The following is a 26106-nucleotide window of genomic DNA, read 5'->3' as shown; positions in this document are numbered from 1 at the left end:
CTGTAACAATTAACCCAAAGAGTCACTCCTTGGGCCACAACCGTGAACCTCAATCATTCCTCCAGTGGGGCGACAAATGCCATCTTTAAAGAGAGAAGGAAACCATGCTGTAAATGTTACTCTGCCCATCTACGCCACCACCTTACTTTCAACAGTTGCAAGGAAGAAAAGAGAGAAAAAAGAGCAGCATGAGAATCTTAGAAAATAATTAGCTCCTGATTAGCACATATTTGCACTGTAATATTCAAGTTTCTCCTCTTAACCTCTTCTAATTTTTCTTCCTGGAGGTCTTAAGTCACTCAACTGTTTAAAGTTTAGGTAACATGAAGAATCCTCCTCTGGCCCAAAAGAGCCTACAATATCTGCCCCCTGTTCACCCGTATCTACGGATCCCATCACCACTCTTCTAATTCACCAACCTCACACCCTTTGCAGTTCCTCAAATACATCGATTCTGAGGATCCCTGCACCAATCATTTCCTGTGCCTGAAACACACCTTCCCTAGACTTTCTCATAACATGGTTCCCTCTCATCGTTCCAAGTCTCAGCTCAGTCTCTTATCACGTTTTCAGAAACAATGTTTCTTATCACCCTAGAGAAAACAGCACTCTATAACCCATCAGTTTTACCTTATGTCATGGAAAATAGCGCACTACAGCAATTACTTGTCATTTTAAGGCAACCAGCAGGATTATCACAATTTTAAATCAATAAGACCCTTACCAATCACTTCATTAAATCAAATGACTTTAAAGGTCCTCACCTTTAATACAAGTAATACTAATTCTGAACATTAAGAGATTTTCCCTTATACATCACTTGACTTCACCAGTCCCCACTCTACCCTCTACACTTTAAACGTTCTATAGAAACAGGCACAACATCCAGATGGACAGTAGCGGCCATACACATATAACCCAGCAGCTGGGTTAAGATGGAATTCTAGCTATCATGGTCTTGTTACAGGTGCCTGTTCCCCACACAGCAGAGGTATACAACCCAGGGGATAGAAAGGTATCTCATTCAGATAGCATTCCCTAAAAAAGGTCCTCCTGATCTTCAGTGAAGTGACTAGTAAGGAAATAACTACTGTACATCCATTTGGAACTCTGAATATCTTGTGTAAGCACAATACAGTAGAAATACTAACAAAACAATTTCTAAAGCTGTTTCACCAATGTATTATTTCAAGGTTGGTTTTCTTGGGGGAGGGGTGGGTCAGGGTAACTGAACATATAAGTCTAGCTTTGCTTTCATTCATCAGTATTCTGTAGCTACCAAAATAAATTCTAAGCCTATAGATTACATTTTTATAAAAGCCCATGGTCCCAAGAGATAATTTTCTTCAAAATTTCTTTCCTATACCTTGTTTTCAAACACAACTAGGACAGAGTTTAAAGTATAATACAGCTTGTCCTTCTACTCTCTGATGGACCTCAAAACAGAAATGCAGGCAGAATGCTTGCAGTATGTGACAAGTAATTGGAAAACTTAAGAGAACCGGTGGGAAGAGCAGAATAGAGAAGCACACGTGGCAGACAAGGTTTATGTGGATTTCTAGCTTTCAAAAAGGAACTGGAAACGGTTAAAGTATTTTTAGAGTTGTTGCTTCCACATAAGATCTCAGAGTACAGGAGACACTACGGAGAGGAAGAAAACTTGAAAACAGAGAGACTTGGACTGAACTAGTACTACAGTATTGGCAACTTCCTAGGTGATCACAATCTGGCATAAATCACTTCTAGGCACCTCTGTTAATTAAAATAAGATGTTAGTCTTATTTTGGACAGAACCTAACAAGCTGTCCCATGAAAAATATTCCCTCCTCATCAAAGATACCTCCATAACCTCTAATAGGGCAGGTATCCAAAAGAAGGGGGGGGGGGCAAAAAGTAAGTAACTTTCTTTCCTCCTTTCTTCCTTTCTTCCTTCCTTTCTTTCTCTTTCCTTCTTTCTTTTTCTTCCTTCCTTCCTTTCTTTCTTCATTCATTCATTTTTTGGAACTGAAAGCAAATTATTTATTTTTTTAAAAAATGAAAAAAAAAAAGAAAGAAAGAAAAAAGAGAAAATTTACAGAAAACTTTTGAACAGAAGAAAGGTGCCAAGATGTAGAGGAAGAGAAACACGGGGACATAAGGAACAAAGGGCCCGGTGGAAGGGACCAGGAAGAACTGGTGGAGAGCCTGGAGTCACTTTTGCCTTCACATCAAGGATGAAGAGGGACTTCCCTGGTGGTGCAGTGGTTAAGAATCCACCTGCCAATGCAGGGGACATGGGTTCGAGCCCTGGTCTGGGAAGATCCCACATGCCACAGAGCAACTAAGCCTGTGTGCCACAACTACTGAGCCCACGTGCCATAACTACTGAAGCCCACACGCCTAGAGCCCGTGCTCCGCAACAAGAGAAGCCACCGCAAGGAGAAGCTCGCGCACTGCAACGAAGAGTAGCCGCCACTCACTGCAACTAGAGATAGCCTGCGTGCAGCAACGAAGACCCAATGCAGTCAAAATTAATTAATTAATTAATTAATTTTTTTAAAAAAGGATGAAGAGGGGAGAGCTGGTACCGGGGGCACTGGGATCTGGGGAGCAGAGCTGAACTGCGAGCTGAAAGCAGGGAGTCAGCACTACCCTAGGTCGGGCACCCCCTCTCCCACTGCTGCCCCAAATCCCAGGGAATCCCTAGCTACCTGCCAAGGTTCTGATGGTCTCTGTGGGAGAGGGAAGAGGTGAGAGGGGTGACCTACCAAGTCATAAGAAGGTGTAAAAAGCAACTTTAATTAGTCATCATGTAAATATTTTAATAAGGTCCATATAAGCAAGTGAAGGGTGAAACAAGAGGGTGGTCTAAAGGCTGTGCAGAGTCAATAACAGAACATCCACAGAACCTAAAAGGACAAGGGAATACATATATTAAACCATCACGCTGTACATGCTAAATAAATGCATTAATATGAGGACAGGAAAAGGGTACGAGAAAAGAGAAGGGGCCCCTGACTTTGTGTCAAGCTCCAATTTTACCTAGAAGCCAGCTGGCTTTACATATACTTCCAACTGGAGTGAAGAATGGAGTGAAGGTGCACACGTGTGAAAACAAAGTGTCTGCATCTGGAAGAGAAAAACCTCAGAGCAGACAGGCTTCAGTTTTACCTAATGTATACTACTTACTTTTTATTTATCTATCCATCTATTTGTTTATTTATTTGTGGCTGCACTGGGTCTTTGTTGTTGCACACAGGCTTTTCTCTAGTTGTGGTGAGCGGGGGCTACTCTTCATTACAGTACTCGGGCTTCTCACTGCGGTGGCTTCTCTTGTTGCGGAGTATGGGCTCTAGGCGCCCAGGCTTCAGTAGTTGTGGCATGCGGGCTCAGTAGTTGTGGCTCGCGGGCTCTAGAGTGCAGGCTCAGTAGTTGTGGTGCACAGGCTTAGTTGCTCTGCCGCATGTAGGATCTTCCCAGACCAGGGCTCGAACCCGTGTCCCTTGCACTGGCAGGCGGATTCTTAACCACTGTGCCACCATGGAAGCCTTACTACTTACTTTTATCATACATTCACCCATGGTTCAAAATCCAAAGATACAAAAGATATACATACAGTGAAAATATCATTCCCTCTCCTGTTTTCCAGTCAAATTCTTTCCTGAGAATTTGCCCAAAGATGCACATACTATAAGCAAAAGCACATTTTCATGTAGGCAAATTCTGATCTAGATGTTTATAATAATATTTTTTTAAAAGCAGTCTTTGTTTTAAATAACTCACTGGCATCACACATATTCATACATTCCAACTTTTCTATGAGGCTGACTTCAAGACTGTTTTCTTTTCGGCCGATCAGCGCGGCTTGCGGGATCTTAGTTCCCCGACCAGGGGTTGACCTCAGGCCCTGGGCAGTGAACGCATGGAGTCCTAACCACTGAACCACCGGGGAATTCCCGAAGACTTTTTTTTTTTTTTAAGTATCAAGAGAAGAGTGAAAGTTCTGGATTATGAAGTCTGGGTTCTTGCCTCAATTCTGTGCAAGTTTGGGAAAGTCCCACCATTTCTTCAGCATTCTCCCTTCTCTCTGTGGCCACCTCTTGAGTCCAGGCCACCATCAGCTCCTGCCTGGACCTGCCCCAGCCCCTCCACATCCTCCAAATAATCCACCCTCTTGCCTCCTCTAGGCCATTCTACTCAGGACTGTAGCTGACATAACTTTTTAAATGCAAATCTTGTTTTTATGTGAATGCTCAACTCTTCTGCAGTCTTTTTACCATTTCGGTGAAAGCAGGAACAGAGTACATGAGCATCCACAGTGAGGCTGGCAGTCTTTAGAGATCACTCCCTGAGCTGGATTCCCTCACTGAACACATGAAAAGACTGAAGCCCACAGAGACAAAGTAAGTGGGCCACATCTAGAATGCACTGGTTCACAGAATGCCATGATTATGTGGGAACCTAAAGGTCATTCATTCATTGATAAGTATTCGTCGAAGGCCGGGCACCGTGCTAGGTTTCAGGAACTGCGGTGAACAGGTGACGTCCCTGACTTCTTAGAGCTTATATTTCTAGATATACTTCCAGAAAAGAAGCAAGTAAATACCCAAGATGATACACTCTCACTTCATTGGAATCCCTATCAAAATGTCTCCTCCTCTAACCACTGTCTAGAACGGCATCCCTCACTTCACTCCACCTGCTTCATTTGTCTACACAGCACAGATCACAGTCAGAATATGATATATTTGTGGTTTGTCTGTTTTCCCACTAGATGGAAGCTTCCTGAGTGTGTCTACCTCACTCACTGCTATCTCCCCAGTGCCTAGAACAGTGTCAGGCACAGAGTAGGCACTCAATAAATATTGCTGGAAAAAACAGATAAAGAAGAAATTGAGGTGGGCAAGTAGCCACTTTGGGAAGGGTGATCAGAAAAGGGCTCTCAGACGAGGTGACATTTAAGCTGCATCTTGAAGAACAGTAAGGTCAAGAGCCAGGAACAGATTAGTCCATGCAGAAGGAACAGTGAGTGTCAAGGCCCTGGGGCATGAAAGATCCTGGTGTGAAAGGGACAAGGTAGCCCTACATAATGAGGGAGGGGAAAGCAGTAGATGAGGCTGGAGAAGCAGGCAGGACCCTGAAGGCTATGGCGAGGAGTCAATAATTTACTCTACATGAAATGCCATCATTAAGGACTAAGCAAGGAGTTACATGATGTGGTTAAGTGTTTTTTATAGAGCACTGTACCTGCTGTGAGGAGAATAGTGTATAGAGGACAAAAATGAAAGCAGAAGAACCAATTAGGAAACTCAAGTAGTTTTCCAGTTGAGAAATAACAGTGATTTAGTGGTGAAACACAGATGGAGAGAGGTGAATGTACTTGAGATATGTACTAAGGTAGACTTGATAAGACATGCTGATTGGCTGGATGGAGACAGGGAGGATTTAAGATGATTCCCAAGTTTCTGACTTGTGCAATTGGGTGTATCAGGATCTACTTACTGAAATGAAAAAGGATTGAAGGGGAAAAGCCAGAACTGTCTTTTGCACCCATGAAGCCTGAGTCATAGGTTACCGATCTCTAGGTGGAATTCAGAGGACAGGTCTGGGCTGCAGATACATACTCAGGAGTCATCAGCATAAAGATGGTATTTAAAGCCATGGGAGTGAGTGAAATCACTGCGGGAAGGAGTACAAATAAAGAGAAGCAAGGCCCGAAACTGAACCTGGAGGCATTCCAGCACTTAGAGGTCACACAGAGCAAGAGGAGGCAGTAAAAGAGAAGGAGGACTGGTCTATGAGACAGAAAGAAAACAACTAGATTCCATCGCAGAGGACCTGGGTGCTCTTGGCAAGAATGGTTTCAGTGAAGTAGTGAGGAATGGAGCCAGTAATGCGTGGTTTAAAGAGTGAATGGAAGAGAAAAAAAAGTAGAAGAGAGAATAGACAACTCTTTTGAAAAGAGCTGTTGAAGGGGAGAGAAAGCGGGTCACGAAGTATCGACACAGGTGGATTTAACAAGGGACGATTTCTTTCTAGAGACAGAGTGCACCAGAGCGTATCTGTACACTAACAGGGATGCTCTAGCAGACAGGGAGAGCCTGAAGATGGAAGAGGGAGATGGGGGACCACAGAAGCGGCAAGGTCCCTGTGAAGGAGGTGGGACACTCAGCACAAAGGAAAGGACTGTAATGGCGGGGGGGGGGGGGGGGGGCGGGGGGCAGGGGGAGAAACAAGTGCTTGCTACATTATAACCAGCTGGAGGGAAATGAGAGAAGAGGGGCCCAGCTGCCAAAAAATCTCTAGATGTGGTGGAGGGCAGATGAGGGTGTCCCTCTGGACAGATTTCTATTTTCTCAGAGAAGCATCAAACAAAGCCATCAGCTGAGAGAACAGAAGTCTATGAGGTTTGAGGGAAAGGTACGAAATAGTCTTCTTAGAACCTGAGAAAGCAAACTTAACAGCTGGGCTTCCTAGCAGTGATGAAGCCCATTTCAAGCTGGGGTTATGTCTACATGGAATTTTAGGAACATTTTCTGTACATGGTAAACATTTCCTTCAATCAATTTTATTATTCAAATTTATACCAGGAATTAGATTTGTAATATCATCTTTGGAAATCACTGATCTAATATAAGTAAATGCCGCCCCCCCCCTCACCAAAATAGAATATTATGGACTCTCTACACATTCCCAGGATTTGATTCAATCATCTGATCACCAGCATCTTTAAAAAACAGACCAGACAACAAACCAAACAGACAAAAAAAATTATATAATCAGGGGAAATGTGACCACAGACTGAATATCCTACATATTTCTGGATAAAATTACATACTGATGCTTGATACGCTTTAAAATAATTGGAGGGGGTGGGAGAAAGCAGGTAAGGGTATAGATGAGATTAGATTGGCCATGTGTTGGTAACTGTTGATATTGGGGTGATTGGTACATGGAGATTCCCTATACTAGTCTCTCTACTCTGGTATGTGTTTGAAAATCTCCAATTAAAAAAGTAAAAACAAATAGTAAAAGAAATCCAGAACACTAAAATACAACCAATATTTATTTTATGCTTCCAATATAAACTAATATTCCAAAGTTTCATAGTTTTTTTTTTTTTCATTTCCAAAATTCTAGTTTGCTTAACAACAAACTAATCAGGAAAAGAAGCTATTATCCTTCCAAACAAAATTCGCTTTATTTCAAAAGTCACCACCTTTCTCTCTTGTCTGTTTTGTTGGATCAAGCCTGCCCCACTGCCCAGGTCCCCCTGTACAGCCTGTACACTACTGCCCGACTTGGGGGTTCAGCTTCAGGCTCACCGGCTCCCACACTAAGCTCTGCCTCGATCACTATTAAAGGCAACATTTCGGTCTCAAAAATGAAAAGAAAAAGAAAAAAGTAAAATAAAAGTGACCATCTTTTCTTTCCTTCCTCAACAACTGTCTCATCGCCACAGCTCTTGGAACCACCCCAACAAACAAGCTCACCTTCATTAACTTCTCTTTTAGCCAAAAGAAGTAAAGGACCAAGACCAGAGGATCCTTGCTGGTGGGAATGGACTAGACAGCCCTCTGTGCTTCCCAGTGCCCCTGCTGCCTTGGTCAGGTTAATTTATACCAGAAGTAGCTTTTAAGAACACTTAACCACTGTGGTGAATGTGGGTAGCAAATGAATGCTACGGAGGAGAAGTCAGCACTGAGTAATTCCCCTCCTGGGATATAAGGTAGATCATATTTCTTCGATTCTACTAGCAATTCTCCTCTATCGCCTCCCTCATCTCTTTTCACCACCACCCCCTTCTAAAACCAAACTTGTGGCAAATAAAATGAACTGGACACCATATGACTGGAAAGAACCAAAATCCTATTGGACACCGCTGCTCCAGTTCTGCCTTGTCAATCTGAGGGTTACGTGACTGGTTCCACTGACAGAACTGGTTGCCCAGGAGGGTGGATATTATCTCTGAGAGCCACAAAGAACGTCTTCTCTTTGCACTAGCTGTCCTAAAAGTTTCTTAGCTTATCAATACATATCTGTTTCAGTGGTTCCCAAATCTGGTTAATTACAGGAATTTCTAGAAGAGTTCTTTTAAGATTTGGTTGGGGCCCATAAAAATTTTTAAAAGTCATCAGGTAGTTGTGTACTCAGGTATAGAAACTAATGATGTATTACGACCTGAGGTACAAACATAAGTCATATTCAAAAGAGTAACCTACCTCTAAAATCTTTAATTATTCTGAACATAATCAAAATATTTTCTCTGAATAAAACCACAATTCTAGATAATAGGCAAAGTAAAATCAAATTGTTAATTCAGCAAAAAAAAATTAATAAAAAGCTAACAAATTACAAGGAAGGACTAACGCAGTCTTTTAAGACTGGTATTATTGACATTTTGGACTGGATGATTCTTAGTTGATAGAGGCTGTCCTGTAGGATGGTAGGATGCTCCTATTATCTGAATATAAATTCAGTGAAAATCTTACTGTAACAACATAATGAGTGATTTTGCTGAAATGAAGGCAAGCTCTCTGATTTCTATCTACTAGAATGATAGAAGCATCCCCCCAAGTTGTGACAATCAAAAATGTCTCTAGACATTGCCAAACGTCCCCTGGGGGCAAAATCACCCCAGTTCAGGACCACTGGATTAAAGGAACTGGGTTAAAAATAGAAGAAAAAAATTGCAAAAGTAGACTGAAGATACAGAAAGTTAAACTGTCTTCAAAATATAAAGCAATAGCATGAGGAGCACTGTTATTAGTTCTTTATTTTTATTAAAAACAAAACTAAAGGAAATGGACTTAAGTTATACAAGGGAGCATCTAGAGTACTCATAAGGAAAAACTTCTTAACTCCTAAGGTTTATTACAGCCAGGAAACCTTGAGGCCCTTTCCTGGAGATAATTAGAATGAAAAGGCTGTGATATGACTCAGAAGATTTGGGACTAGAGTGTGTAGGTCTGTCTGACAGACCTATGGAGGGCCCTTTCTAGCCTGAGAATCTCTCCCGCCCTGGAGCCTGAAAGACTCCTTCAGAAGGAAAGCACTTGAGTCATAGTTAATGTCTCCCTCTGGACTCAGGTCCATGTGATGTGACCAGTTTCTGAATGCACACACAGCAAGCCAACAAGGCTAGCAGGTTTATGGCCCTTCCTTGTTGCTTGTGTCCCTTAAGGCCAAGGTGAGGCTGTGAACTAGTCTTCTCTTCTGTGCCCAGGGTCAGGCCTAGCATCGGCCTAGTGCCCGTGCTGAGGCTGCCAGTCCAGAGTGGAGCTCTGACCAGTAATGGTATTCAACCCAGATCAGTGCATCTATAGGGTCTATCTCAGCAAAAGTAAAGGCAAACAGAAGAAATCTGAGAAAAGAGAAAGAAATAAGTTGTCACAAATTACTGTAAATCAGCAGTCCTCCAAAATGTGGTCCATGGGCTTCTGGGGGTCCCCCAAGAACTTACGAAGGTCCACAAAGTATAAAATAGTTTAATAATATATTAAGACATTATTTGCCATTTTTACTGTGTGAAAGTCTATTTTAAATTTTTACCTCTTGTTCTTTATCTATAACAATGGATTTCAAACTTTACACTTTTAAATTATTTGCTCTGATGGTATAAAAGCAATGGAGAATAAAATGGCTGGAGCCTTAGCACAAATCAAGACAGTTGATGATTTAAGCCACGCACTCACAGTGGAAGTTACTGGTGTTATTACATTTTGACCCCTGAGTCCACATCTTTCTAATATTCTGTGTTGTCTCAAAGAAGAGCACTTACACAACTGAGTTGTGAGCTGAACTGACTGCCTTTTTTTTTAAAACCAGCTACATTCACTTTATTTTTCTCATATAAAACTCTGTGATCGCTACAGCTGGAGCCTGGGTCCTCTGCACAGAAACTCTGGTGTGGGCCTTTACAAGATGGTCAGTGAATTCCTGATATGGAGACTTGGTGAACACTGTCTCTTTCCAGAAATCAGGAGTGAGATAACTGTAGGTCTTGGGAATGGCATCAAAAGCGACCTTGGTGAAGTTGCCCAGGGTGGTGGTGCAGCCCCTGGCAGAGGTGTAGCAGTGGTCAATTCCGGCCATCATCAGTAGCTTCTTGGGCATAGGGACTGAGACAATGCCAGTGCCCCTGGGGGCAGGGATGAGGCGCACCAGCACAGAGCCACAGTGGCCAGTCACCTTGCAAGGGACAGTGTGGGGCTTGCCGACCTTGTTCCCCCAGCAGCCTCACCGCATGGGGATGGTGGAGAGCTTGGCCAGAAAAATGGCCCCACAAATGTCAGTGGCTACCTCCGTTGAGCACTTAACACCCAAACACCATTTCTACTTTAACACCATTTCTACTTGAAATGATGAACAAACTATGGTTTTCAGACTTGAGTATCTGGCAGACATTTTCTTAAAAATTAACGAAGTGAGACTGTTACTGGCAGCACTGACAATCATAAACTTCAGTGAACTGACAGTGATTTCAAAGCAAAAATCAAAATTTTAGAAAACTTGAGATTGACAGCTTCCCAATGCTTAGCATTTTTTCTTATGAGACTGAAGGTGAGATTAACAAATATAATTTTTGACAATGTATAATGAAATGTGTCATAATTTGGAAGATGTACCTAACACAGCGATTCAATATTTTCCAAATGACCAATGCATGATGTTAAAAAAAAAAAAATCATACACAAGTTAATGATCCATTCAAACTATAATTTTAATGTAACAGTATGGAAAGTTATTGGTTTCACATCCTACATTGTAACTAATCTTTAATAAACTATCACTTGAGTTTGGGTGTAGTACCAAAGAAGACTATCCACAGTTATATGATAAGTCTATTAAAATACTCCTGGTTTTTCTAACTACATAGCTATGTGAGGCCAGATTTTCTTCATATACTTAAACCAAAACAATTTATCATAACAGATTAAATGAATAAGTAGATATGAGAATCCAGACATTAGAGTCACAAAAAATGTAAAACAGTGCTTTTCTTTTCATTAAATATTTTTTGTTTACGAAAACAGTTATTTCTCATAAAAATATATTACTTATGAGAACGTAATAGATTTATTGTTGTTATTTTAAGTGAATTCAATATTTTTAAAATATTTCAGTTTTAATTTATAATGTAGTAAGTAAATAATGATAGATGCAATACACATATAAACAAAGCCTCTTTGAGTCTCAATTTAAGAGTACAAAGTTTTAAAACCACTGTTACAGATAAAGAACAAGAGGGAAAAAATGTAAATAGCCTTAAAAAAAAACTGCAGTGATATATAAATAGGGGAGAGTTTCACCTTTTAAAAGTTATGAAAATTCAGCAACAAAAAGAAACAAAAAGGAAAACTACCGATACACAGAACAACATGGATGAATCTCTAGAGAATTATGCTGACTGAAAAAAATCCAACCCCAAAAGGTTACATACTCTGATTCCACTTAGATAGCATTCTTGAAATGACAATTACAGAAATGGAGAACAGGTTAGTGATTGCCCTGGGGGAGGGGCGAGCTGCTGTGGGAGGGGACGTGGGTGTGGCTATAAAAGGGAACAGGAGGGATCCTTGTTAATGGAAATGTTCTGTATCTTGACTGCATCAATGCCAATATTCTGGTTGTGACCTTGTACTACAGTTTTGCAATATGTTACCATTGGGGGAACTGGGTAAAAGATAACTGGGATAGCTTGGTATTATTTCTTCATAGCTGCATGTGAATCTACAGCTATCTCAAAATAAAAAATTTAATACTGCGAAAGCTATGAAACAGAAATCAAGAGAATGTAGCATGACTCTATCAAAAGTCTAGACGTTATAAATCCTGCCTACCAACTCAAACTGATTAATGATATCTTTAGACTACTAATATTTTTTCATATCTTAGGAATAAGAACTATTTCTCAAAGCACCCATTAATTCATTACAGTCCTCTGACATGACACATACAGCTAGGTAAAGAAGACATAGAAACGAAAAAGGAAATGGAACCTGTCCTCCAGGTATGCACAGTGTTGTAGGGATGACCAAATGGCAAATGGATTCCCAGGACACAATCTAGAATGTGTAATAACAGAAGTACAGACCAGGTGGAATGGGGGCATAACTCCATAAGAAGGCAGGTGGGCTTAAGGAAAAGGTGACAACTGAGCAGAGTCCTACAGGCTGAAGAGGTTGCAGGCAGAAAACTGAGGAGAAAAGGGCAAAATACACAGCAGGATTTTAAACAAGAGAGGACATCATTAGGTTCTGTGTTTTATAAAGAAATATGACAACACTTAGTTAGGAGGCCAAGGGAGAAACAGGGCAGGTGAGATTTTGGGGGGCAGGGGGGATAGAAAGAATCAATTAAAAGTGATGTTTTGGGCTTCCCTGGTGGCGCAGTGGTTGAGAATCTGCCTGCCAATGCAGGGGACATGGGTTCGAGCCCTGGTCTGGGAGGATCCCACATGCCGCGGAGCAACTGGGCCCGTGAGCCACAATTGCTGAGCCTGCGCGTCTGGAGCCTGTGCTCCGCAACAAGAGAGGCCGCGATGGTGAGAGGCCCACGCACCGCGATGAAGAGTGGTCTCCACTTGCCGCAACTAGAGAAAGCCCTCGCACGGAAATGAAGACTCAACACAGTCATAAATAAATAAATAAATAAATAAATAAATAAATAAAAGAACGTGAATTTCTAAAAAAAAAAAAAAAAAGTGATGTTTTGGAGGGAGAACTGATAAGACTTGCTGGCCTCGGACAGGGGTCAGATAGTAAATACTCAGTCTTTGCAGACAATATAGGGTCTCTGTAACAAATACACATATACGCTTGTTTTAAACAACCACTTAAAAATGGAAAAACCATTCTTGGCTCACAGGTCTCTGGCCAGATGCTGACCCCTGACCTGGGAGGTAAGCAATAAAGGTGAGGAAGAGCCTGCTGAGGTGACACCCAGGTTTCTGGCCTAACCTAGTGGATAGGCTGAGATGCCACTCACAAAGACTGTGGACACAACACAAAAGACAAGGACTTCTGACTGGTGGTAGTTGAGAGTGTGCGGGAAGAATAAGTCAGTTTTACATGACTCAGGTGGAACTGTTAAATAGAGTGCTGGACGTATAAATATGGAGCTCAGAACAGAGGTCTGGGTGGAGATAAAGATTCGGAAATCATCAAGATACTAAACAGTTAAAACTGTGTAAATGGCTGACAGCCAAGGTGAGAGTGTCAAGTGAGAAGAAAGTTGGCTACGATCATGGGAAACACTAGGGTTTGGGGGAGGAGACAGAATGAGTCTGTGAAGAAAACTCAAAAGAAGAGACAGACAGCAAGTATATTTTAAAATGCTAAAGGACAGCAGAAAACTAAGTTGTGGGCCTTCATTTAATGCCCAGGAAAGAATGCTAAATCACAGATGTTTCAGAAAGGCAGCAAGGGCTGCCTAAGGACAGACAATTTCTATGATTCTGGTAAACAAACGTTTGCTATAATTTTCAAGAGGCCAATTGTTATAAGGCCTCTTCCCCAAAACAAAGGTTTGCTCCTGGCCTAGTTATGCTACCATTTCCAACCTGGCACCAACCCATTCTTCATAGAAACCATGCATAGGAGAAGAAGCCAAATGCTGTTGGGGAGTGCTTATTCCTCATTTCTGAAGTCCCCTTCTGTGAACGGAGCCCCACCAGTTGTAACATCTCTGGCATTTCTTTGCCACTTAGATGCTTCTATCCTGGGGAGGGAAGCAACTGATCTGATTGGCAAATTTGGGAAAAATAAATGGTCCAGTTGTGCCCTTCTTCCTCACATGAGTGAGCTGCCTATAGGAAATGGGTTGGGTGGAGGCTTTGTATACCACATACTGCCTTCTCTAATCCAGCACTACTTGTGACCAGGGGGTAGGTCTGCCTAATTTTGGAACTTAGTTAGCAAGCCAATTTGGCTCTAATATTAAGCTGCTTCCTTTACCTTCACCTTTATCAATAATAAAGGTAATATTATGGCCCCCATTTGCTAATCTTTTAGTTTTTATTCAATTTATTCAAAACTTGGGTGGGGGAGAGAGGTGCTTTTATTGCTCTCCCCTCCCTTCTAGATCTTAACACCAGGTTTAAGTAAACAACAACCTAACTTTAGATAAATATAATCTAATTAATCTAATTTAGTGTAATCATAGTAAAATAACTCAAGACTTTTAAACAGGTTGTATTAGTTCCCCATCTTCCTTTTAGATGGAAGTTTCTCAAGTATTTTGATGATGAGGGTGCTGCACTTCTCATTTGTTATAATATGAAACAGGTGAGAAACTACCACCATTAAAGATATAATTACAGCTGAAATTAATTCCAAACACTCCATCCACTTTCAGATTGCAAGATTTCGGAAAAACTTTCCAAGAACTCTTAATATCATCAAACATAGTCAAGGAAATCATAGCACAAATCTATTCTTAAGAAAAACACATTTCCAAAATACCCTCCAAGTACTTAAATATAATTCATAAATATTTATCCCTGGTCACTTTAAAAATACTTGAGAAGACAAATTATTTGAATAAATGAATTTAGTGATTGCATGCAAATAACCCCACACTATTATACACTACATTGTGCCATTTTTAGTCTGAGGAAGGAAAAATACACACTCTGTAGAAAAAGGAAACGCAAACAAAATTGGGCTAACCATTTTTAAAGACTGCTTCCTATCTGGGGTCTGCCTGTTCTATGACAATCATGGGACTCAATCAGAAAAATAAAATGGCCTTGAAGCAGTACCTCAAGTGATTAGCACTACAATGGGCTTCACCAATCACTGCAGACCCTGTCCGAGGACCAAGGCCCAGCTCTTCTACTGTTTCCAATATCCACTCTACATTCAGGATAGGTTACAGAGATTGTGTTGGAGTAACCATACTGAATGAGGATAGGTCAACACCAAGTGGTAGGTGGCTACAGACCACGGTAGTCCAGGAAGAAATGGACCTGCAGTGGGATGACAGGTGGAACAGCTAGAGCAGGGTGCTACTCAATCTGTAAGCTACTTGACAGGTACTCAGTCTTGTCTCTTTACAGCCTGAAGCACCCAGCACAGAGCTCTACATAATAAAGATAAGTGGCTGTATTTGAAGATTTTACATCTTCTGGATTATGTGCTGACTGCCTGGGACAGACTTAGGGGAAAGCCTAAAAGGACACTTAACCATTTAGTTCTGCCCAAATGAAAGCACGGAATGCCCTACGTTGCTTTATTTATTGGAGCTCACACACAGAATGGTACACGCCTAACCACTTACTGGGTGCCAAGAGTTTTCTTTGTTTCACAGCACACTCTAGCCAAGATGCTGACACTGGGCATATTCTCAAACTCCCAACTGTCTCCTAGAGCTGCTCAGATCTGATTTAATACTGTCAATGAAGACTCACAGCACGAGAGGGGCTGGCTCAAGATGCTCTATGAAAAGCAGCCACTCATGGAAATGTTAATTTGCGGAAGGAGACACCAAATATTTTCCATTATTTTAAATACTGGCAGCACTACGGAGAACCAGCAACCAACATTTTAAGCAAACTAATTTTATAGCCTTTCCAGCTTACAGAATTGATAAATCAGAGCTCTAATTTTCATTATCTGGGAAATGGCAAAGATGGAGAATGGAACAGAGGAGACTCAGAAACAGTGCAGTAAATTGGAAGATCCTTCAAAACAGAGCCTATGTTCACTTTCTTACCCGTCAGAGGGTCTAGCAGCAGTGCTTTGACCACAGCATTCAGTAAATGTTTGCTGAATCAAATTGTTGTGAAAGCATTCTCGGCTCACCACCAACCCTGCATGCCTCGAGTTTAGCAACCCTTAACTCTCTCCTAGCAAATGCTTTCAGTTCTGCTTACAGCAAAATATTTTTTCTAGGAAATATATCTTAACTTCATAATATATAAATGAAAAAAACCAGAATCTCCTTTGTAAAGGTATATTTCTTTTAAAAAGGAGCCATATATTACTCAGCAAAGTTTGACACGACTACGATCTTAGTCTGGGGGTAATGTCTGTGTATCAGCCTGTGATGGACATCTCAGTGTTGAAGAGAAAAGGAAGACACATGAGGATGTTAAAGTAGAGTAGATCCAAGTTTGTGATTTTTTTTAAAAGTTTTGCTTTGTTTATACGGACTGAATGAAGACAAATGAGAAATATTTTTTGTTAAAAAGGAAAGGGCAACCTAAGCAAAGCAGGATAACTATAACTGTGTTATAAGGACTCGAAAGAGCAAACATCTGTAATGCTGCCATACAGCTGCATTCATAAATGCCTATTCCTAAAGGACTAGTTAAACTAAAGTTTAAACTAGAAAGACAGATGCATCTTTTAAATTCCCAGTCCTAGATGTATGCTTAAGTTATTTATGAATAATTAAAAGGCCTAGGTTCCAAGGGTCACAGAGAATTGAACTCCCATCTACTTACAGCCAAAGTCATTCACGGGGCTGCCAACAATAATATATTCTCTGTGAGGCTTTTCCTGGCAAACCCTTTCCCCAACCCCTCCCCTATGTTGCCATGGCATTTTCTTTTCATACCTCTATTATCATTTACCTCAACATAGAATCAAACTTTAATTTCCTTTTCATTACAAGTCAGCTCCTGATTAGACTATGAGCTCTTTGTGGACAAGAACTGGGTCAGAGTCATTTAGCTATCCCTACAATCTACTAAAATAGTAAAGCAGTTAATAAAAGTTTTGTTGAAAGAATGAAATCAAAACTTCTGAGACTATCATTTTACAAATTTAAGGCTGCTCACTGAAAGGAAGACCTCAAGTAACTCAAGGTATTGAAAAAAATTGTTAACACATCCTATAGCCACATACTGCTGCCTATATCTTTAGGCAGTCAGCAACTGTCTCATGCAGAACAATGTTTGACCTTAGTAGGTGCTCAAATATTTACTGATCCAATTAATACATGTAGAACACTGTAGGTGTTTAAATACATATATATATAAAGAGAGGCAGGGTCGGGGAGAGGTGGGGGAGAGAAAGCAAAAGAGAGAGAGAGGAAATATATATATTATATACTACAGAATTCCCTAGATCTGTTTTCAAGATACGAACATGTTAAAAAACATATAAGGGAAAATTATGGAACTTTCTCATTTTTAACCAAGACTTGGACAATCTTCTAGAGTTGATTTTCAGAAGTGATAAAGGAATCATGACACAGCAAAAAACCAGTCTGACTACTGAATTTCTCACAAAGGAATCGGATAACTTCATTCATAGAGGTGACAAGTTTCTACACCAAACTGCAAAAGATTTCTCACTTTAACAACTAGCAGCAAATGTCAACACAGAAGCTGAGTTGTATTGTCCTCAATGGTGAAAAACTGAAACCATTTCCACTAAGATCAGGAACAAGACAAGGTTGCCCACTCTCACCACTATTATTCAACATAGTTTTGGAAGTGTTAGCCACAGCAATCAGAGAAGAAAAAGAAATAAAAGGAATCCAAATCGGAAAAGAAGAAGTAAAGCTGTCACTGTTTGCAGATGACATGATACTATACATAGAGAATCCTAAAACTGCTACCAGAAAACTACTAGAGCTAATCAATGAATTTGGTAAAGTAGCAGGATACAAAATTAATGCACAGAAATCTCTTGCATTCCTATATACTAATGATGAAAAATCTGAAAGTGAAATTAAGAAAACACTCCCATTTACCATTGCAACAAAAAGAATAAAATATCTAGGAATAAACTTACCTAAGGAGACAAAAGACCTGTATGCAGAAAATTATAGGACACTGATGAAAGAAATTAAAGATGATACAAATAGATGGAGAGATACACCATGTTCTTGGATTGGAAGAATCAACATTGTGAAAATGACTCTACTACCCAAAGCAATCTACAGATTCAATGCAATCCTTATCAAACTACCACTGGCATTTTTCACAGAACTAGAACAAAAAATTTCACAATTTGTATGGAAACACAAAAGACCCCGAATAGCCAAAGCAATCTTGAGAACGAAAAATGGAGCTGGAGGAATCAGGCTCCCTGACTTCAGACTATATTACAAAGCTACAGTAATCAAGACAGCATGGTACTGGCACAAAAACAGAAATTTAGATCAATGAAACAGGATAGAAAGCCCAGAGATAAACCCACGCACATATGGTCACCTTATCTTTGATAAAGGAGGCAAGCATATACAGTGGAGAAAAGACAGCCTCTTCAATAAGTGGTGCTGGGAAAACTGGACAGGTACATGTAAAAGTATGAAATTAGAACACTCCCTGACACCATACACAAAAATAAACTCAAAATGGATTAAAGACCTAAGTGTAAAGCCAGACACTATCAAACTCTTAGAGGAAAACATAGGCAGAACACTCAATGACATACATCACAGCAAGATCCTTTTTGACCCACTTCCTAGAGAAATGGAAATAAAAACAAAAATAAACAAATGGGACCTAATGAAACTTAAAAGCTTTTGCACAGCAAAGGAAACCATAAACAAGACAAAAAGACAACCCTCAGAGTGGGAGAAAATATTTGCAAGTGAAGCAACTGACAAAGGATTAATCTCTAAGATTTACAAGCAGCTCATGCAGCTCAATAACAAAAAAACAAACAACCCAATCCAAAAATGGGCAGAAGACCTAAATAGACACTTCTCCAAAGAAGATATACAGATGGCCAACAGACACATGAAAGAATGCTCAACATCATTAATCATTAGAGAAATGCAAATCAAAACTACAATGAGGTATCATCTCACACCGGTCAGAATGGCCATCATCAAAAAATCTACAAACAATAAATGCTGGAGAGGGTGTGGAGAAAAGGGAACACTCTTGCACTGTGGGTGGGAATGTAAATTGATACAGCCACTATGAGGAACAGTATGGAGGTTCCTTAAAAAACTAAAAATAGAACTACCATACGACCCAGCAATCCCACTACTGGGCATATACCCTGAGAAAACCATAATTCAAAAAGAGTCATGTACCAAAATGTTCGTTGCAGCTCTATTTACAATAGCCAGGACATGGTAGCAACCTAAGTGTCCATCATCGGATGAATGGATAAAGAAGATGTGGCACGTATATACAATGGAATATTACTCAGCCATAAAAAGAAATGAAATGGAGGTATTTGTAATGAGGTGGATGGAGTTAGAGTCTGTCATACAGAGTGAAGTAAGTCAGAAAGAGAAAAACAAATACAGTATGCTAACACATATATATGGAATCTAAGGGGAAAAAAAAAAGGTCATGAAGAACCTAGTGGCAAGATGGGAATAAAGACACAGACCTACTAAAGAATGGACTTGAGGATATGGGGAGGGGGAGAGTTGAGATGTGACAGGGTGAGAGAGTGTCATGGACATATATACACTACCAAATGTAAAATAGCTAGCTAGTGGGAAGCAGCCACATAGCACAGGGAGATCAGCTCGGTGCTTTGTGACCGCCTGGGGGGGTGGGATGGGGAGGGTGGGGGGGTGGGATGGGGAGGGTGGGAGGGAGGGAGATGCGGGAGGGAGGAGATATGGGGATATATGTATATGTATAGCTGATTCACTTTGTTATAAAGCAGAAACTAACACACCATTGTGAAGCAATTATACTTCAATAAAGATGTTTAAAAAAAAAAAAAAAGAAGCTGAGTTGTTACTCCTTCTTGGAAGCTAGAAGATTTTTAAACTTATTAGTTTCACAATAAATATAAAAACATGTAAAAACAAAATCTTTTTAAAAAACAGTATTCATCTGATATCTATATAACTTTTAAAATAGTAATTACAAAAACAAGTATAAAAGCAAAATCTCTAAAGAGACCAATGTTTACCTGATATTTATATAATAACTTTTCAAATCATAATTATAGTTCCTTTAAAGGTGGAGTAGGGAATTCCCCAGAGGTCCAGGGGTTAGGACTTGGTGCTTTCACTGCCATGGGCCTGGGTTCAATCCCTGGTTGGGGAACTAAGATCATGCAAGCCACACGGAGGGAGGGAGGGAGGGAGGGCAAGGAGGGAAGGAGGGAGGGCGGGAGGGAGGGAGGAAGGAAAGAAGGAAAGAGAGAGAAAAAGAGAGAAAGAAAGAAAAAGAGAGAAAGAAAGGAAGGAAGGAAGGAAGAAAGAAAAAGAAAAGAAATCTATAAAGGTGGAGTATAGTTTTATAAAAGAGAGCTGAATCTCAAGCCACTATTTGATAAAAGGTAACCCTGAGAAGTCAAAAAAAGGGTCTGACAGTCGACAGTGAGGCTACACAATCTTTAATCGCCACCTACATAAAGGGTTAAGAGCCTCATCCTTCCCTTAGAGCAGGGGTCCCCAACCCCCAGGCTGCGGACCGGGTCACACAGCAGGAGGTGAGCAGTGGGCGAGCAAGCCAAGCTTCATCTGCCACTCCCCATCACTCCCCAACACTAGCATTACCACCTGAACAATCCCCACCACCCCGCCCCCCACCATCTGTGGAAAAGTCGCCTTCCACGAAACCGGTCCCTGGTGCCAAAAAGGTGGTTGGGGAATGTTGCCTTAGAGCTTCATCTCCAACACACTGGAAATAGTGACAAAACAGCAGACCAAGGGAAGGGGTCCAACAGTTCGGATGGTGGAATTCACAAGCACATTCTCTTCCACCTTCAAGTGTCCGGTAGGCTAAAAAGGATATTATCAACCACATAACATCGCCTTGGTTTTCAGTAACAAAATGTCATTTAGCAAGTCACAACAAGACAAAATTCTAAAATGTCCAATATACACTTAGAGATTTACTTTTACGCTGTAGAGGGTGGTGATTTTCTTATAGGAGACATGTTTAGTAACTCTCTTTACTATCTCAGTAATTAACATACCCCTTGGATAAGCTGCAATAAGAACCGATCACTTACAAACTCTGGAAGAGAAAAACGATCACGTTTGCTAAAAACAGAACTATCTTCATCACTAAACTTTTTTCCTTGATTAATAAATAAGGAAAAATGCCTTTGAGACACTGGCAATCTTCATTAATATGTATAATTTAAAATTTATTACAGATCCAGTAAAAGTATAATTATAACATATATCTAACATTACTTTCTTCTTTTATTTAATGGAGTATGACTACTTTTAGTAAAAACATATTCATTTGTTATAAATGTAGAGTGTGTGTTATGGGCTGAATTCTGTCCCCTTAAAACTCATATATTGAAGCCCTAACCCCCGGTACCTCAGAATGTGACTGTATTTGGAGACAGAGCCTTTAAAGAGGTTAAGTAAGTTAAAATGAGGCCCTTAGGATGGGCCCTAATCCAATCGAACTGGTTTCTTGTTAAAAGAGGAAATTTGGACACACTGAGACACCAGGGATGAGCACACACAGAGAAAAGACCAGGTGAGGACACAGTGAGAAGGCACTGTGTGCAAGCCAAGGGGAGAGACCTCAGAAAAAATGAAACCTGCTGACACACTGGCCTTGGACTTCTAGCCTCCAGAACTGTGAGAAAATTAATTCCTACTGTTTAAGCCAGCCAGTCTGTGGTCTTTGTTAGTCTTTGTTACAGCAGCCCTAGCAAACTAATGCACACAGCAAAAAGATGTTCTCCAAGTGATCAAGAAGTAGTATGGCAGAGATGGCCAGCTGCCCACCAGAGTTTCATGTTTCCCATCACAACTGGTGCTGGAAAGCAGCTGACAAATACAGAATACATTTCGTGCTCTCCCACCCCACCCCCCACCCCACCCCCCACCCCACATCTAGGTTGGTTCTCACCAATCCAACACACCATACCCACTTTGCGCTAAGATTAAGAAGTTCTGTTACCCTCTCTTTTTGTCACCCTTTCCCTTTCCCAGTCTCCTGGCTGGATATCAACCCCCAGGACATCTGGAAGCCATGTATGAACAATGGAGGAGTCTTCATCATCCTGAGTCTCTACATGACCTCACTGAGCAGCTTCCCCCACTCGCTGTCCAACAACAGGAATGTCCATTTTGGACTGTGTTATGCCTCTGAGATTTTGGATTTGTCTGTTAAAGCATCAAGCATCACCTTAACAATACAGATCATATTTAAACTTGAGGTTTCATTTTCTTTCTTCAAATTGCAGAACTGAGAGTTAAATATAGGTTAAATCATGAGAAAATGCTGTTTTTGTAAGTCAAAGACAGTCAAATATTGTCAATTGCATATGCTTCAACCTAATATGTTTGGTCTACAAAAAAATGGACAAGGCATGACTGCACCCCCAGCTCACTACTCAAATTCCCCCACAAGGTTTAACACATTGATGGACTGTAACAGCTCAACACTCCTCCCAGACTGAGAAGCAGTTCCATGGAAAACTTATATTCAGTACCCAATAGTTCTCTGCTTTCACAAATCCATGCTGTTAACTAGTTTCTCTATTATTTGATACTTTTTTTTTGCCCTGAAATTAACAAATTACACTCTACCAAAGATGCCGAGATGGAGTAAGCCCACTACAGCCTCCCTCTCCCACTGATTACAACTAAAAACTCTGAACTGAAAACAAAAAAAAAACTACCCGAGGATGGAGAAAAGTACATAAATAACAGGCAAGTAGGGAAGGGAAGTAAAAACTTGAAAAATTACAGTACCAGTGAATTTCCTTGCCTTTTTTTTTTTCTTTCTTTTTAAATTCCTTCACCACCCAGCTTTGACCCAAGAATGGCTTTGTCCAGGTAGCCAATTCACAAAGGCACGGCGCATGCGCACGTGCACACACACACACTCTCTAAAAGTGCTGAGAGAAACTTTCTTGTTCTGGCCAGAGGACTGGGAAAAAGAGCCAAAGCAAGCCAGAGTACAATGTAAATTTTTTCCTTTTTTCCTTCTCCACAGAACTACATGGGAAAGGGGCCCCTGGAAGCCCAAGAATGTAGGGATATACCAAACAAGAAAAAACTGGAAAGAGGACCCCCAATTCCACATATAAACAAATGTTAAGTCTTGGGCTAAATAAGTCCTTCTCCCCTGCGTCCATCCCCTACAGTATCTGTCTGCTCTCCAAGTTCACATGTGTCAAATAAATCCAAAGAAGGACAGCAAATGCTTTGAGCCTGAACTACAATATGACATTGCCCAAGTCCGATTAGTGCGTGCATGGGCAGTGTAGTTCCAAAGAGCATAGCAAATGCTGAGAACTGAAATGACACTGGAACCACCACTCACAGAAGGTGAAACCAAACTTAAGATCTGAACCTAACCAAGTCAACTGTCAGCTAAAACAAAAAAATCTCAACATTCTCCAGAGGATTTTAACAGCACCCAAAATCTCACAACATAATATTCAATATGTCCATGACACAATTCAAAATTACTCGACATACAAAGAAGGAAGAAAATGTAACTGATGCTTTGGGGAAAAAAATCAATAGATTCCAAAACCAAAATTAAACAGATATTCAATATTAGAATTATCAGAGAATTTAAAGCAGTTATTATAACCATGCTCCATGAGGTAAAGGTAAACACTCTTGAAAGGTGTTCTGCTTCTGATGTTCTCAACAGAAAAGAAGAAACAATGAAAAAAATCCAAATGGATGATGATACAGTTCTGCAGTTTGACTGTGGTGGTAGTTACATGATACAACACATGATAAAATTGCATAAAACCATACCCACATACATGTACCCACACACACGAGTGCATGTGTAACTGGAAAAATCTGAATAAGCTCTATGGATTGTACCAATGTCAATTTCTTATTATTAATAACGTATGATAGTTACACAAAATGTTAACACTGAGAGAGGCTAGGAAAAGAGTGCATGGAACTTTTCTGCATGTTTCTCTGCAACTTCCTATAAATCTATAATTATTTCAAAATAAAAGTGTTTTTAAGGGCTTCCCTGGTGGTGCAGTGGTTAAGAATCCACCTGCCAATGCAGGAGACATGGGTTCAAGCCCTGCTCCAGGAAGATCCCACATGCCGCAGAGCAACTAAGCCCGTGCGCCACAACTACTGAAGCCCGCGTGCCTAGAGCCCATGCTCCATAACAAGAGAAGCCACTGCAGTGAGAAGTCCGCACACCGCAACTAGAGAAGGCCCGCACACAGCAATGAAGACCCAACACAGACAAAATAAATAAAAATAAAATAAAATATTTTTTTTAAAAAGTGTTTTTAAGAGAACCAAATGGAAATTTTACAACAGAAAAGTAAAGTACGTCAAATAAAAAGATCACAGGATGGGCTGGATAGCAGAATTGAGATAACAGGGGGAAAACTCAATGACCATAAAGACAGATGAATATTATGATTCAATATGAAGACCAAAAAGGAAAGAGACTGAAAAAAGTTAACACAGCCTCAGAGAACTATGAAACACTATCATCCATGTCTTTGGAATCACAGAAGGAGAGAAGAAATTGCTTGGTGTAGAAAAAATAATTGAAGAAATAATGGCTATACACTTCCCAAATTTGGTGAAAGACATAAATTTAGAGATTGAAGAAAACCCAAACAGGACAAATTTAAGGAAAATCATATCCAAACACATCATAATCAAACTGCTGAAAAAAAATCTTAAAAGTACCCAGAAAAAAAAAAGTCATATTACACATAGGGGAACAATAATCTAAATAAATGCAGACTTCTCATCAGAAACTATAGAAGCCAGTAGATGGTGGAACAATAATTTTAAAGTGCTCAGAGAAAAGTACTGTCATTCAGAATTCTATAATAAATTCAGTGAAGATATCCTCCAGGAATGAAGGTGAAAAAAAGATGAAGAAAGGCTAAGAGAATTTGTCAGTAGTAATGGGAACTTTCTGTACTATCTCCAAAATTTTTCTGTAAAACTAAACTTGTTCTAAAATAAAAATTTTATTCTTAAAAAAAGAAATGAAATGGATACATTGCCAGAAAAATATAAAATGCCAAAGTTGGCACAAGAAAAGTTGTGAGCTTAGACAGACTAAGCATTAAGAGGACCAGAAAGTGGTAGATCAATTTTGAAAAAGACCTCTACTTTTCCATTCAAATTTGTAAATGTCTGCCAAATCTAAAGGGAAAAAACAGATGGAATTTAATTGGGACTACACTGATTTTACAGATTAATTTGAGAAAGAAATGACATCTTTTTAATTTATGTCCCGTATGAGTTTTTAAGACAGCACAAAGCTGAGTGAAAAAAAAAAAACAACCAGTTGGTACTCATGTGAGAAAAAACAAATATATCTTAAAAAACAAAGACTATTAAAAAAGAGAGCCATGAAAACATAGGAATGTGATATATAAGGACAGTGGTACCACAAATTAGTTCACGGGGTTGGGGAAACAGTCTTACTACATGCAGAAAAAATTACTATTCTAAGCCATATACAAAGATGGACTCAGACAGATTAAAGACCTCATGTAAAAAGCTGAATTATAAAAATATATATTTTTATACTGCTGCAGTAAAATTGGATTACTTAGCTCTGTTGTCTGATATCTAAAATAAATGTTTCACATTTCCACACACACACACACACACACACACACACACACACAAAATATATATATATATAATTAAAACTACAGAATATCTTTATTTAACAAGACCCAGAAAGCCATAAGGTAAAAAAAATTATAGACTTATTACATCAAGGTTAGCTTCTGCTCAACAAAGGGCACCACTGACAAAATTAACGTATTATCACAGACTGGGAAAAGGCAAATACCAGGCTAATATTCTAAAGTAGATAAAAGACTTCTGCAAATCAACCAAGAAAAGACAGAAACTCTAATTAAAGAAATGGGCGAAAGATATGAACAGGTAATTCACTGAAGGGGCATTCAAAATGGATTAATTGTATACAAAGAGGTGCTGCAAGTCATTAGTAATTGGAGAATGCAAATTAAAACAACATTAAGATACCACTTTACCCCTATCAGATAGGCAAAACTTAGAAAGGTAGATAAAGCCAAGTGCTGGCAGGAAGATGGAGAAACAGGATCCACTGTGCACACTGACAAAGAGCCCAAATCTGGCAGTGCTTAATCAAAGTACGTGCAGCAATCCACTCTTATGCAGATGTCCAGAAAATTCTCCCGCAGGACCACAGGAGAACAAGTGCAAGGCTGTTTATCCCATTGTCTGTGGTGGTGGGGAGTTGAAAGTAATCTGGGTGTC

General features: G+C 40.0%; 1 protein-coding gene and 1 pseudogene across 2 annotated transcripts in view; both read right to left on the bottom strand.

The window, feature by feature from the left end:
* The window catches only part of DIP2B (disco interacting protein 2 homolog B), a 235055-nt gene that overhangs the window by 148457 nt on the left and 60492 nt on the right, over positions 1–26106 (bottom strand). The gene's annotated exons all lie outside the window — the stretch shown is intronic.
* LOC132372787 (small ribosomal subunit protein uS5-like) overlaps positions 9814–26106 on the bottom strand; it is a 55111-nt pseudogene continuing 38818 nt past the window's right edge.

The sequence above is a fragment of the Balaenoptera ricei genome, chromosome 10 (genome assembly GCF_028023285.1).
Source record: "Balaenoptera ricei isolate mBalRic1 chromosome 10, mBalRic1.hap2, whole genome shotgun sequence".
Taxonomy (NCBI): Eukaryota; Metazoa; Chordata; class Mammalia; order Artiodactyla; family Balaenopteridae; genus Balaenoptera; species Balaenoptera ricei.
This window is presented reverse-complemented; position numbering and strand designations above follow the sequence as displayed.